This window comes from Chinchilla lanigera, unplaced genomic scaffold (genome assembly GCF_000276665.1).
Source record: "Chinchilla lanigera isolate Chin_1 unplaced genomic scaffold, ChiLan1.0 scaffold00016, whole genome shotgun sequence".
Taxonomy (NCBI): Eukaryota; Metazoa; Chordata; class Mammalia; order Rodentia; family Chinchillidae; genus Chinchilla; species Chinchilla lanigera.
The window spans coordinates 12,209,717-12,220,942 of NW_004955417.1; the positions used below are offsets into that span (position 1 = coordinate 12,209,717).

Here is an 11,226-nt window from a genome sequence, read left to right on the forward strand (position 1 = left end):
GAGGTGGGAGGAGGAGGGGGAGGGACAGGAGTGAGAAGAGACACAAAAAGGATTAAGATTATGCACAGGCACCAGGGGTGAACGTAATCATTATGTACCGCAAACAGGTACTAGTCAAAATAAAATTTTAGGGGACTGGGGATTTAGCTCAGCAGCACAGCACCTGCCTGGCAAGCATGAGGTCGTGAGTTTGATTCCCTGTACCGGAAAAAAAACCAAAAATAAATAAATAAATAAATAAAATTTTAAAAACAATCTGTGAGACCATAAAGGGCAACAGGTATTAAGTGCTTGCTGTGAGCCAGGTGCTACTCTGTGTGTCTGCCTGCTTAATCATATCAGTCTTCAGACATGAGTACTAGAATAATCATTCCAGTTTTATAGATGAGGCAAGAGCCACAGAGAGGCTAAGTAAGTGGTCTAAGGGCACACAGCTGTCACTTGCAGAACTGGGATTTGAATCCAGGCAATATGACTTCAGAAGCCTCTGACCATCCCCACACGGACACAGCCTGTCCCTAAGTGAAGGTATGCATCTAGCCAAGTGACCGAGTGGGCCTGGACAACACTTACCACCCCCACACCCTCACACACACATCCATTGCTATGATTGAAGGCTGCCTGGAAGACAGAGAGGACACACTGGTTCCCCGGGTCAGTCCTGCTGAGAATATGGGTCTCATACAGGGTGCCAACTACCTACTAGGGAACCCTTGGGGCCCCTCCACACTGCACTGCCTCTGGGAGGCCTCACCCAGATCGCAAAGTGAGCTACTCTGCGCTGTGGCTGGGGTGAGGACACTGAAGCTGCATGGACACACTGTGAGTGTCCACCCAGCGACCCACCTGAGAGAAGTGAAGTCTATTTTTGGACTAGAAAATCATCAATCAGCTTGATGATCTTGACACAGATCCAGCAGATGCTGTATTTGTCAGTCTGGCTGCTATAACACAATCCCATGGCCTCAGTGATTTAGGTTTGTTTGTTTGTTTTTTTTTTCCGGTACCAGGAATCAAACTCAGGTCATTGTGCTTGCCAGGCAGGCACTGTGCCCCTGAGCTATATCCCCAGCTATGGCCTGAGTGATTTAAACAGCAAGCATGTGTTCCTCTCTGTTCTGGGAGCAGGTAACTCCAAGATCAAGGTGCAAGCAGGTCTGTGACGGGGAGGGCCCACTTCCTGGTGTGCAGACAGCTGTCTTCCCATATCTTCACGTAGCAGAGAGCAGAGAGAGAGGAAGCATGCTCTCTTGAATCTCTTCTATATTGTAAGGCACTAACCTATATGAGGGCTCCAAAGGCCCCTCTCTAAACAGTATTACGCTCAGGGTGAGAGTTTTAACATATGAGCCAGGCAAGGTGGCACACGCCTGTAATCCCAGCACTTTGCAGGGCCAACACAGGAGAATCACTCAGTTTGAGGCTAGGATACATAGTGAGTTCAAGGCCAGCCTGAACTATATAGCAAGACCCTGTCTCACGCACACACACACACAAAAGAATTCAACAGGAACACAGACATTGAGATTATAAATTTTATCAAGCCCCAAGATAGAATTCCAAGTTGAATAAATTCTGTCTTTGTTATCCTTAAAAGATTAAGTACCAAAAAAATTATGCATGGTGGTGTATGCCTGTAATCCCACTTGCAAGGCTGGGGCAAGAAGATTGCAAGTTTGAGATCAGCCAGGGCAACTTAGTGAAATCCCTTCTCAGATAAAATAAAATAAAATAAAAAATAAGAGAGAGGCAGAGAGAAGCAGAGAGAAAGACAGAGACAGAGACAGAAAAATAGAGGTAGACAGAGAAAGAGACAGAGACAGAGAGGAGACAGAAAGACAGACAGAAACAGAGAGACTAAGACTACATGGGCCTGAACTAAGCCCAGAGAGTGCTCATTTTCCCCTCTACCAAACCCTCAGACAACCAGAAAGATTAGTTAACCACCCATCTCGATCCCAAGTGGCTAAGTCAATACGAATAGCTCTGTCACCAGGGTAGACAGTTCGTCTGTTTTGCCCTTGACAGTATCTCTGGTGTCCCACTGCCGGAAGCGGTGAAGTACTGAGCTAGAATCATTGAGCTGCGGCCACCCCACCGCTCCATGTAACTGAGATGTGGCCACAGCCTCTTCCTTCGAGGGCCAGTGTGTCCAAACCTCACGTAGTGTCTCTAGATTCTGATGAGACTGTGCTACCTCTGTCAACCACAACAGAAGTGACTACATTTTGTGGTCACTGTGAAGATAAAGGTTCCGGGCTGAGATTAATTTGGAGATTTTCTACATGATCAGAGACATTAAGAAATACTGTTTTCTATTTTTGTTTAACTTGTGGGCAATGGTCACTTTAAAAAATAAATTTCTTTGTCAAATAAAAGAATCTCTTTATGTTGAAACGGTTATTTCAACCAAATCCCTATCTTAAGTCTCTGAACTGAAGTCCACAGTCCTTTTTCTCCTAGAATAATTGAGCTGTGGGGCTGAGGTTATAAATTTCACCAAGCCCCAAGGCTGAACTCCAAATTGAAGTGCTAAGGCTTAATGTTGATATTTTGCTTTTTAAGTCAATCAAGTCATAATTTGAAACAGTTGTTCATTGGCAAATCCATTTTCTGACTTTTTTCCTGATCTTCAGATAACAGTCTCAATAGTTAAAGGATTAAAGTATGAGTCAGTCGGTTAAGCAGCCTTTGGAATTCAATGCTGAAGGTAGTTAAGAACATTCTATATCAAAATTTCCATATGGGATGGAAAGAAAAGCAACTGGAGGGGTGAACAATCACCCCTAGACAACTGTCCCTTACAGTGGCCACCCACTCGTTATCACCTGGCGCTGCAGACATTTGAATAAAACAAAGACAAGAGGTGTCTAATCCCAGCAACAAGCGCCAGCAAATGGTGCAGTTTATTCTTTGCATTCTCAGTCAATTTACAAAGGGCATCTGATATGTTGCTTTCATACCAAGTTGGATCACCCAGTGTAAAGTAACTGAGTCTAGTGATTTTCCATTTAAGGGTATTATAATTTGTCTTGCTTTGGAAAGCAATTTAAGACTTATTCTTTCCACTGTTACCAAATCTGAAGATAGGTGCAAGAGTTGAGAGAGGCTTGGAGTTTGTTTGTGTGGATGGCTGGTACTGTGGATAGAACCCAGGGCCTCACTCATGCTAGGTAAGCACTCTGCTGCTGAGCTCCACCCCAGACCTTGGAGTTTAAATATGGGAAACTGACATATTTGGAATTATGTTTTGTTGGTGATCCTTAAGCAGGAGCATCCAGATGCTTCTGACGTGTTTGTTTGCTTGCATAATGGAAGCAGAATCTCCAGGGTGGGGCCCAGTAGGTGTACCATGGATAAACCTCCCTAGGTGATTCTCATGCACATCCTTGGTAAGAAAAGCACAGGACTATATATTGATTTTTCCTTCCTGATTTTTTCCTTATCCCACAATTTAATTTTCCAGTGCCACTAATTTTTAAACTATGTTTTGATTACAAAAACAATGCATTGAAAATTTGGAAAAGTAAGAAAAAGCACATACAAAAAGGTTTAAATCATCTCTAATTCCATTAACCCAAGATAGCTTTTTGTTTGTTTGTTTGTTTGTTTGTTTGTTTTTTTGTTTTTGTTTTTTCTTCCGGTACCAGGGATCGAACTCATGACCTTGTGCTTGCTAGGCAGGCGCTTTGCCACTGAGCTAAATCCCCAGCCCCTCCAAGATAGCTTTTTTAGTCCAAGGAATCTAAATGTAATCCCTCAGGTAGGCTGAAAGATTGACAGCCTAGAAGTCTAAAAATTTATGGAAAATTGCTGCTCAATCTCTCGTTTTTCCAAACTTATATGTGGTTTTTTTTTTTAGTATTATATGCTTTGCTTTGACACAGTTTCTCATTAGTAAGGCACGTACCCTTCAGCACCTCTTGAGAATATCACTTTTAAAGGGTAAATAATATTCCATCAGCCATCCCCCCCATTGTTGAATAATAGTATCGTTCATGTTTGCAAGTATTGATAATGTAATAAACATTCCTGTGCATAAATCTGCAATTTTGCATGTATACCTTTGTCTTCCATTCTAAAATACAGGGTTATGGGGTCAATGGTGTGTCCTCTTGCAGACTCTTGGCATCTGTTCCCAAATTGCCTTTATGAAAGATTTTGTCAATCTGCACAGCCACAAGGAACGTACTGAAGTGTGAGTAGCTAGAGTTCTTTGTATGTTCTTAAAAATGTATTATGTAGCTTTATTTTCAGAGCTCTTGTATTAGTAAAATCTTTTAATGACAGCTTGATAAAGGGCCAACTGTCCTTCAGTAAACTGCCTGAAGAAGAATGATAAAAACTTGCCTGAGTTACTCAATATCCTCAGGTCTGGCACCACCTCCTCTAGGAGGACTTCCCTTGTGATTCCCTCCTATCTGGGGTATGCACGTTAGACGCATTTGTAGTGCGGCCCCAGCATCCGAACAAGCTCCTGGCAGGGGTGAGGGGAACGTTCCTCTGTAACGTAACCACAGGTGCAGGGCAAAACCCTTGCCCCTGGTGTCAGAGCCCAGGGAGCCACCCGCCTTCCCCTGGCAGCCAGCACCGAACCTAGCTTGCCAACTGGATGCTCCAACTCAAGATTTCCATCCTGCAGAAACAGCACAAGTATGGGGATTGCTGAGAAATTACTTGAGGCAGCAGAGGCCCTGCAGCCGCAGTGGCTGATTTTGTGCTGCAGCCTGGCCCTGGAGCACGACCTGAGCGGTGTGTGTGCCCCTGAGGCCAGCCGCTCCTTTCTCAGGACCGCTTTCTTGTCCTCTGGGACCAGCGTCCTTATGTGAGGGAGACAGAGTCAAAGTCAGGAAAAGACCCTGTGTCAGAGGAACTGCAGATTGGAATATGTGTCCCGGAGCCAAGAGATACAGGGAGGTGGCCTCTAGATGGTGACAGCCGAGGAATAGACAACACCCCCTGCCCTGCTGCCATGGCCCCAAAGCCTCCGGAAGGAACGAGTCCTGATGACAGCTTGGCTTTAGCTCCACAAGACGCATCTATAGGATAATAAACCTGCATTGTTTTAAACAATGGGCCTGTGTTTGTTCCAGCAGTGTCATGGTTGTGTCTCCATGTCCCCCCCAAAGCCTCATGCAGTCATAGCTGGAGTTCTGGGGAGGTGATTGGGTCAGGGAGGCATGGTACTCAACAGACCACTGAGGAGTTTACAGCTAAATGTGATGTTGGGAGGTGAAGCCTGGCCACAAGGGGCAGTCACTGGGGACATCTCTTGGAAGAGCCTATCTCCCTCCCTCCTTCCTCCCTCCTCTGTCTTTCTCTCCTCCCCACTGCCATGCTGTGAGTAGTTTCTCCTCAGCCATGTCCCTCTACCATGCCACCCTGACTTGGAGCCAGCCAACCATGGACTAAAATATGAGCCAAATAAACATCCCCTTTAAGCTGGGGCTGTTGGGTATCGTGTCTGAGCAATGCGAAGGTAAAACAAACAGCCACAGGGAACTAACACAGTTTCCTGTGGATTCCATGATATTCTCCCAATGTGAATTTCTGCTTAGTTAAACCACAGTCTACTTCAACTGCATATAACCCACTACATGTCACTTACCCGTAGCCCATAGCTCATTGTTGGTTGGGTGATCCTCTTGTGTTTCCTGTGTTTCATTTGCTGCTCCCCTACAAAGAACCCTCTCACCCTGAACTGTGATTTTTCTGCTTACTGGGTTACTCCTTACTCCCCATGATGAATTCAGTAAGGACAAGAACTGAACGTGATCCATCTTTGGACACCAGCACCTAGTACTATGTATGAGTAAACACTAGTTAAGTGAACAAATTAGTACTTACTTGTGTACAAACATGCGCAAAAAGGGTGGAAATTACTTAAGGGGAAAAACTTGGGAGAAAGAAACATCCACATTAGTTTCCTTTTCTTTAGACAATGGAGATGTTTTAAAAGTATACTTATTGAAAAGGAAATTTCTGTTCTGATTTATGATAGGATTTTTAAAGGCTGACTAAACATACAGTATGCTAGCTAAACCGCTTGGATGGAACCAAAAGCAAAGTAATTGCTTTAAATTAGAGCCTAAAGGGAAACGAAATGTTCATCTCAGTAACCCTGGGTGCGGCCCTGTTCTCACCCTGTGGCATTACCACAGGACACTGCAGTGACTGCTTGCAGAAGCTTGAGGGTCTGCTAAACCTGGTTTTATCTAGGCTGGAACCAAAACCTGAGATACTTGAGCTTATGAGGTCTCTCTCCCTTGTGGGACAAGGAATCTTAAATGTTTTTTGCCCCACCAACCCTGTTCCAGGTCTAAATTTTTAAGCCTTTGGACTCTATCCTACAAAAATTCAAAAGCACAAGTGCATAAGGAGATCCACTACAGCTCAATTTGTAATAGCATTGGATTGGAAGCGGCCCAAATATCAATCAACAGGAAAGCGGCAGAATAAATTATGAGACATCCATAATCCAGAGGATTATGCATTCCTTAAAAAGCACAAAGTAGTTTTACATGTAGTTTTTATTTGCTTTCTAATCATTTTTCACTGCTCAAAATTTCCCAGGGCTTCTAGTTGCCTCTAAGCGGGATCCGAACTCCTTCTGATCTCAAATGTCCTCTCCGGGCTGGCTGTGCCTCCCTAACCCCAGCGCCTGCACTCTCCTCTCCTTTAGCCAGACCCAGCACAGTGGCTCCTTGTCAGCTCCTCTCCGCCAGCCCAGCTCATTGCTAGCACAGGTTCTTTGCACTTGTCGTTTTGTCCTGGCCAATGTTTCTCACCTTCACCTACACTTGAAAGCAATCTGTATTACATGCTGCATTCCAAACTATCCACTCAGATTCTCTGGAGTAGAATCTGAGCATCGGGCATCGGCATTGGGTTATTTTGGTTTTGATTGCTTGTATGTGCATAAACTCCCCGGTGACTCTCTGTACACCTCAGCTTGAGAATCAGAGTGGCATCACACAGTGACTCTTCTCCAGTATCCAAGTGCTAGGCCCAAATGTCCTCACCTCAGAGAAAGCACTCCACTGATGCTACATCAGAAACTAAAAATTTCGCTTATGGGCTAGAGTTTGAAAAGTAAAGTCTAAGCAAGAGACGAATACAAACTGAAGATAAATTTATAAATATAAAGATGTTGAATGCTAATGGCACACAGTAAAAGGACAGCATTTATTTGTTTGTTTGTTTATTTATTTATTTATCCTTTTGAGACAGGGTCTCGCTATGCGATTCAGGCTGGCTGTGAGCTCACTTTGTAGCCCAGGATGGTCTCAAAGTTGCAACAATCCTCCTGCCTCAGCCTCCTGAGTGCTGGGATTACAGGCATGTGCCACCATGTTGGATTCAAGGACAGCATTTAAAAAAATGAAAAATGAGAGAGGAACTTGAATAAACATCTTTCCAAAGAAGATATAAAAATGGCCAACAGGTACCTGAAAAGATGCTCAACATCGGTGATCTCGGGGAAACTCAAATCAAATCCACAATGAGATATCCCATCACACTTTTTAGGACAGCCACTATGAAAAAGAGAAGAGAGATCAAGTGTTGAGGAAGGTGTGGAGGAAAGGGAAACCTCATACACTATTAGTAGAAATGCAGATTGATGCAGCCCTGATGGAAAACAGTATAAAGGTTCCTCAAAAAACTAATATTAGAAGGGGCTGGGGATTTAGCTCAGCAGCACAGTGCCTGCCTGGCAAGCACGAGGTCGTGAGTTCGATTGCAGGTACCGGAAAAAAACCAAAAAACAAAAAAAAATAAAAAATAAAAAACCAAAAACTAATATTACAATTACAATGTAACCTAGCAATTCCACTTCTGGGAACAAACCCAAAGGAAATAAAATCACATATCTGGTAAAGATATCTATGCCCCCATGTTCACTGTGGCATTATTCATAATAGCCAAGATATAGAAACAATTGAAGTGTCAGCCTACAAATGAATGGATAAATTGTGGCATACATATCCAGTGAAATATTATTCAGCCTTCAAAAAAGAACAAGATTGGGAAGTGGGAGGAAAATGTTCAAATGAGAATGGGAATAAGGGAGGAGGGAGAAAGAAAGAAGGGACAAAAATAGTAGAAAGAAATGGAAGCAAAGCTTTTGTAAGTAAAGAGGGAAAGAGGGGCTCAAGGGGGGATGAGGAAAAAAAGAAAAAGCAAGATATACCACGTACAGGTAAAAATTCCCTCTGATGAACGTTATCACGATGTGCTCTTTCCGTTCCCAGCACAGCCATGGCTCATGGTCCTAGGCAGCATCTGAAGAAGGTAGCAGCTCCAAAACATTGGATGCTGAAAAAACTGACTGGTGTGTTTGCTCCTCGTCCATCCACTGGTCCCCACAAGCTGAGAGAATGCCTACTTCTTATCACTTTCAAATGAGAATGGGTGTCCTTAAGGAACAGACTTAAGGACGCCCTGACTGGCAACGAAGTAGAGATTTGCATGCAGCCCTTCATTAGTATGGATGGCCAAGTCCAAACTGATGTAACCTGCCCTGCTGGTTTTATGGATGCTATCAGCACTGACAAGGCTGGGGAGAATGTCTGTCTGATCTATAACACCAAGACTCACTTTGCCGTTCACCGTATTACACCTGAGGAGGCCAAGTATGAGTTATGCAAAGTAAGAAAGACCTTCGTGGGCACAAAAGGAATCCCACATCTGGTGACCCATGATGCTCACACCATTCGCTACCCTGATCCCCTCGTCAGGATGCATGACACCACCCAGATTGATCTGGATACTGGCAAGATTACCAGTTTTATCAAGTTTGACACTGGTAATCTGTGTATGGTGACCGGAGGTGCCAACTTGGAAAGGATTGCTGTAGTCACCAACAGGGAGAAGCATCGAGACTCTTTTGGTTCATGTGAAAGATGCCAGTGGAATAGCTTTGTCACCCAGCTCTCCAACATTTCTGTCACTGGAAAAGGCAGCAAACTATGGATTTCTCTTCCCCAAGGAAGTGAATCCATCTCACCATTGCCAAGGGGAGACAAGAGGTGGGCAGCCAAAGAGCACGGGAGGAAATGGCCTCTAGGTGACATGAGGAAAGAAATCATCTGTACTCAGACAATACAGCATGATGACATGCAAAAAAAAGAAGAATGTTATCACCATGTACATCTAAAATGTACCAATAAAATAAAAAAACAAGATGCATACTGCCATTTGAGACAACATGGACAAAACTGGATATTAGGTTGAGTGAAATAAGCCAGAGATTACACAATCTCCATGCTACATGGAATCTAACAGACTAAATACACAGAAATGGAAGCAAATGATGAGTACCACACTGGGCAGGGAAGGAATAAAGTATGTGAAAGGGTAGTAACTTGTAGTTATAGAGGATGAGTAAGTCTAGCGATCTGACGTACAGCCTGAGGACTGTAGTTCATAATATTGTTTGTATACTGAAAATTTGCTAAGGGAGGAGAGTCCAGGTGTTCTTACCACGTGTTCAAAAAAGTCACAGTGTGTGGTGATGGGGATTTTAATTTGCTTGATCACAGCAATAATGTCAGGATGCATATGTTCATCAAAATGTCATGTTGCTTACCTTAAAAAGAGGACAGCATAGTAATATTAAGATAGAAGTTAAATTTCAGTTTGCTCCCTTGGTAGCCATGACGTTGTACTAGTTACTCAACATCTCTGAGGCCTATGGAAATAGTGCTTACCTTAGAGGATGTTTTCAGGTATTAATGGGACCATGGATGTCCCACAGTAAACTCTAAGCAATTAATGTTCATTCTTGTTAAGTAACAAATGATTGGCTGAAGCCGGAAGTGATTCAGGAATTCTAAGTTAGAAATAGCAGATGTCTGGGGATTAGAGAGAGCTTTTCCACCTAGGTAGAATTTAGAATTTATCTTAATAAAGCTGGAACTTGGGTCATCAGAGAGAATGTGAGAGTTGAGAGCAGTCTCCTATGGGATGGAGTTGTGTCCCAGGGGACTGGGAGTAGGAGGAAGAAAGGATACAAGCAGGATTTTGCAGTTTGTTCAAGCACAGAAAGTTACACAAGAGGAAAGAGCTTCTCTAGAAAGGACCACGCAATGATATGTCAGGACAGGCGAACCTTCTGTTTTCTATCACATGGCATCTTTTTAGTATCGGCATTTACCTGCATTAAGTTGTATAAAAGAATGTCTCTGATTGGAAGCAGATCTGTCATTTGTAGAGGGTGGGGGTGGTAGGATACAGGTTTTGGAAGGCCACTCCCTTTTATAGAATCATATCATCTCTTAGATATTGTCTGTGGGGCATTAAAGTAGCAAATTTAAAGGTTTTCCAGTGACAGATCCCGAACCAGTTCTAAGCGGTAACATTTCGTGTTGCAGGGTACAATTCAGCTACTCTTGGGGGGACTCTGGCTCTGTCTGTGTGAGTCAGGGTTCTGGCAGGAAAAGAGGGAGCAGCCATTCAGGTCAATGAAGGAAAAGGACAGGCAAAACTCAAAGAGAACCAACTTTAATACGAATAGCAAAACAAGGGAGAATTTGAGAGGGAGAAAGCAGTTAAGATCCTGAGAAGAGCTGTTTGATAAGCGCTGTGGCTTTCTGCGAAGGGATGTGATCAGCGCCAGCCAGGGCTAAGCAGGGTGAGAGCTGGGGAATAAACACCTGGTCTCTCTCATCTGCTTTCTCCTGGAGGGGACTCCATTGTTGGCCAAACCCAAGCAGAAGCCAGGAGAAAAGGTTATGGGTTGACCTAGTCCAGTCCACACGGGCCAGCCTCTCAGGTACGGAGCAGGACCGAGAAGGGCAATGTGGGTTGGAGTATCCAGCATGGTGAGCCATCTTACAGAACAAAAACTCACACAAGGGGCTGATTACCAGCCTGTATCCTCCCTAAAAGTGCCTTGAGTAGATCCCTTCCATGCCTCCCTGCCTAAACTCTAATGCCTCACACGTCTAATTGATCATTAAGCCTTGTCAGTTGGGTGTCCTAGTGTCTCTCAGAATACACTGTGCTCACACTATATGCCTAAATCCCCTGGGGATTAAAGACTTATGGTTCTGCTTCTTACAGCAAAAAGTACTGGATGCAAACCTCACTGGATATCTATAGGACCTTGGAGCAAAGGGAAAACTTCTCAAAGCAAGACCTTACGGCAAAACTACAGAAGAGAAGATTGGTAGTCTATACTTACTACATAAAAATCAGAAACTTCCATTTGATAAAACCACCATG

The 11,226-nt window shown here is 43.8% G+C and overlaps 1 pseudogene; it reads left to right on the top strand.

Moving 5' to 3' along the window:
* The first annotated feature begins 8,259 nt into the window (after positions 1 to 8,259).
* On the top strand, positions 8,260 to 10,420 carry LOC102014357 (annotated as a pseudogene).
* Positions 10,421 to 11,226: the final 806 nt, after the last annotated feature.